Raw genomic sequence first — 4,299 nt, 5'->3', positions numbered from 1 at the left:
CAGTTATTTTTAAGTAAATCAATATTTTTGGAAAATTATTCAATTTTAGATATTGGGGTAGGTTTTTGGGGCTTAAAATTTTTTTTAAAAAGTTTAAAATTTTATTTTTGGGGTGGTTTTTAAATTTTGGGAAAATTTATTTAAAGTTTCCCGGGTTTTAAAAACTTGGTTTTAAACTGGGGCTATTTAAAAAATGTCTTTTCCCCAGGATCGACTAAAAAATTTAAATTTTAATTTATTTTGGATTTTAGGTTTTTTGTTAATTGTTTTTTTAAAATTTTTTTTTGATAATTTTTGTAAAAAATTTGTTATTTTCAAGTTTTTTGCTGGTTTTTCTTTCTCGTTACGCCGGGCTCTACAGAAATTGGGGCTCCCCGGGGATTGAATTTTTTTTTTGCTAATTTTGGAAATTTAAAATTCCTTTTTTTTACTTTTTTATTATGTATTTATTCTGTTTTGATATCATAGTTGTTTATAAGTCCCTTTCATTTTAAAATTTTTTAAAACCATCATTTTCTGAGTTTAAACAAACAGCAAGAATCATTGTTTTTTAATTTGTGAACTTCCCGGGGAGGTATTAGTTTTTTGGCTAAAAACTGTTTTGCTCGTTTCTTGAAAAAAAAGTATAATTTATTGGGAAATTTTAAAACTTTTTAATTCTTTATTTTTGGGTTTAAAGATTTTTTGGAGAAAATGCCCTTTTCTCACTTTGGGTTAAAAAAACACTTTTTTTGAAATAAAGATAAGAACCCTTAATTTTCAATTTTAAATTTTTAATTAGAGAAAAGCATTTAAAACCAAAAAAAGGGGAAAGAAAAAAAAGGGGGAAGGGGAAAGGGCCATTTACTTTAAAAAAAGGAAAGGGGAAGAAAAAAAAAAGGGGAAAAGGCAGTTGAAAAAAAGAGGAAGAAGAAATAGAAAAAAAAAAGGGAAAGAGAAAAATTTTCATTTTAAAATAAAAGGAAAAATTTTAAAATTTAAAAAGAGAAAAGAAAAATTCATTTTTTAACCTAAAAAAATTTTCAAAATTTGTGTAAACAAAAAAAATTTTTTGGGCTTTTCCCCCTTTTCCAAAAAAAAGAATTGGTTTAATATTTTTCTTTTTAAAAAGGTTGCTAAAAAATTTAAAAAAGGGGCCAAGAGGCATTTGGATTTTTAACTTTACAGGGCTTTAATTTGGAAAAAGCTCTTTAAAATCTATACAAAACTTACTGGGGAAAGGGCCATGTTTTTCCATATGAAAACCAGTATTTTTGGTTTTCCAGGAAGGGGACTCGAAAGTGATTAATAAAAGTTCAAAAAACTTTTTTTGGGCAACCCGAGCTTCTTTAAAAATGTTTTTAAACCCCAACCCCAAAATTACTGTTGAACAAAGGGTCTGATTATTTTTTAAAATTTTAAAAAAAATCTTCTGAAAGGTTAGGGGATTTTGGATACCAAAAGGCCCACAGGAAAAAATTCAAAAATTCTAAAAAAGGGAAACGGGGTAATTTAATAAATATAAAAAAAAAACCAAAGATCAAAAGGGGAAAGGCGGCTTTCAATAACGCAACCCCTATGTTCCCAAAACCCAAAAAAAAACCAAGGGGAAAGGAGCCCAGGGGAACCCCAAAAATTTTAAAAAGGGAAGGGCAACGACACGTTAATCTTTAAATGTTTAAAATAATCTTTTAAATTTGATTGGGAAATTTTTTAAAAGGGAAAAATTAATTTAATGGGCCCACAAAGGGGAAGGGGACAGGAGACCGCGGGGAAGGGGGGGGGGGTTTAATCAAAGAAAAAAAACCCTAGGGCCCCAAGGGGGAAGGATACTTACCAAAGACGAGAAAAACAAAAAAAGGGACACAAGCCAAAAAAGTCTTTTTCCAACAAAAAAACAGTTTTTTTTGAAAACAAAAACTTTTAGCCCCCCAATTAAAAAATTCCTTTTTGGAAAGAAAAAACCCCCGGGGTTGGGCGCCCCGGCCCTTTGGAAAAAGGGGGGTTTCCCAAGGCACCCCAAATCAAAAAAAATTTAAAACGGGGGCTTTCCGCGGGCAAAAGGTTTAAAAAACCCCGGGTTAATTTTTGGCTGGGAAAAACCAAAAACAAAACCCCCCCTTCCCCCTTTAAGCCCCAACCAAAAATGTTCCCCCCCTTTATAAACGAACAGTTTTTAAATAAAATAAATTTCCCCCCCAATTTAAAATTCTAACAGTTGTCATGGTTACAAAAGGTTTAAATAAGGTAAAACACAAAAAAATGTTTTCATTTTTAAAAAACATATAAAAAAAAACCCCAAATTGACCTTTAAACAAAGTTACTCAATGCCCTAAAGGAAAAACAGACCCAAACAAAAAAAATCACCTAAAAGGGGCCCGACGAAGCAAGGCAAAAGACGAACTTAAAAAAAAAATTCCAAGCCCCAAAAAGGCTTTACAAACATCCAAAATAGAGTCTCCCACTTGGTCCCAATGCAATCAAAAGGGGGAAAAACCCCGTATTTGTCCAACTGTAAAAGGTTTTTAAAACACAAACTTTGCAGTATGTTTTAAAATAGAGGTCATAACCTTTTTTAAAAAAAAACGTTTTAAAAAATTTTAGTAAAAAAACAAAAAAAATTACCTTTTGCCCCCAAAATCTTTACGAATTTTGTAAACCCCCATCCCCAAAAAAACCCCAGGCGGGGCTAACCCCTTTGGCGCAGAAGATTTTTAAATCACTTTTGAATTTGAAATTTAAATTTAAAAAGTTACGATTTTTTAAAATTTTAAAAAAGTAAAAAGGGATTTTAAATTGTTAAAATAAAAATTTTCCCGCTCTTTGAAACCCCTTAAACGTTTTTTTACAAGCTCTAGCGAATCTAATTAATTTTGAAAAAAAAAAAAACCCCCTTTAGGATTTTGCAGGGGTTTTACTCTCCCCCCCAAAATTTGGGGGAAAATTTAACTTTTCCCAAAAAGCCCAAAAGCATCTTTTTATCTTTTTAAATTTCGTGTGAATAAAAAATTTTTGGGTGTTTAGAAATATAAGACCCAAAAAAAGATGTATTTTAAAATTTAAAGGGTTTCTTTTTTATTAAGTTGAAAGTTCATGGGGAAATAAATGTCAGCCACCTTTTGATAAAAATAAGGATTATCAAAATTTAAAAAAAATTTTTCAAGGTATCGGAAGTATTTTTAAAATGGCTATTAACATTTTGGGTTTTTTTCCCCTTCAGGGGAGACTCAACAAAAAAAGTCTTTTTCATAGCAGTAAAAAAAACAAATGGGCGAAAAAGGGGGAAAATTTTAAGTCCCCTTTGGGAAATTCCTTTTTATCTTTTTTAAATAGGGTTTTCCCAAAAACCCTGAATAAAATTTTGTTTTAAAAGAAAAGGAGTGCTCTAAAAATTTTTCGCCCCACGGGTCCACTTTGTTAATTAATGTTTAACAATACCGTTCTTAAAAAAAAGCTTTGTTGGGAAAATTTTACATCCCAAAAAAGGGTTAAACTTTTTCCCGTGCAAAATTTTTCTGAATTAGGGAAATTAGTTTATCTTTTGTTTAAATTTTTATGTGGGAAAAGTTTTATAAAGTGAAAAAAATCGTTTTTGTACTGACGGGTTGGGAAGTTTGAAATTTATTAATTTTAATTTTTATCCAAGAAAATTCATTTAAAATTTTTTTAATTGCCCAAAAAAGAGATTTTTTTCCTGTGTTTTCTTTGGGACTTTATCACAATATCTTTTACAGGGTTTTTTAATTTGGCCAGTCAAAAAAACCCGTCAATAAAATAAAAGTTTATTTGTAGGAAAAGTTTTTGAATTACCCAAAAAAAACTGGCTTTTAAGGTTTTTATGAAATTTAGGAATCCAATTTACAAAAATTGGGGAAGTTTGATTCTTTTTCTTTAAATTTGGACTTTTAAGTTTGGGAAAATATTATAATATAAATTTTTTACAATGTCTTTTTCGGAGGCAGAGGTTTTAGAATACCCCCATTAGTGTTTTTATTTCCCAAAAACCCTTTGTCAAATTTTCAAAAAAAAAAAGGAAAAAACCCTTTTTGTTTGGGTGGGTTGCCCTATCTAAGAAAATTTATAAAAATTTCATGAAAACTCACCCCCTTCTGTGATTTGAAGAGTTTAAACTTTTGTTTTTCACTCGGGTTTTAAAAATCTTTTTTTAGATGAAAAACGGGTTAAAACCCTTTAGAAGAAAGCTGCCCGTCTAGCTGAGTTTAAATTTTTTTAACCCACAAATTTCTCTTTTAAAAGATAAAGGAATTCCAAAACCTCATTTTTTAAATTTCCCAAGTAAATTCGGGAAATTTTTAATCT

Source organism: Ruditapes philippinarum, unplaced genomic scaffold (assembly GCF_026571515.1).
Source record: "Ruditapes philippinarum isolate M1 unplaced genomic scaffold, ASM2657151v2 ctg3662_1_1_1_1, whole genome shotgun sequence".
NCBI lineage: Eukaryota > Metazoa > Mollusca > Bivalvia > Venerida > Veneridae > Ruditapes > Ruditapes philippinarum.
This window is presented reverse-complemented; position numbering follows the sequence as displayed.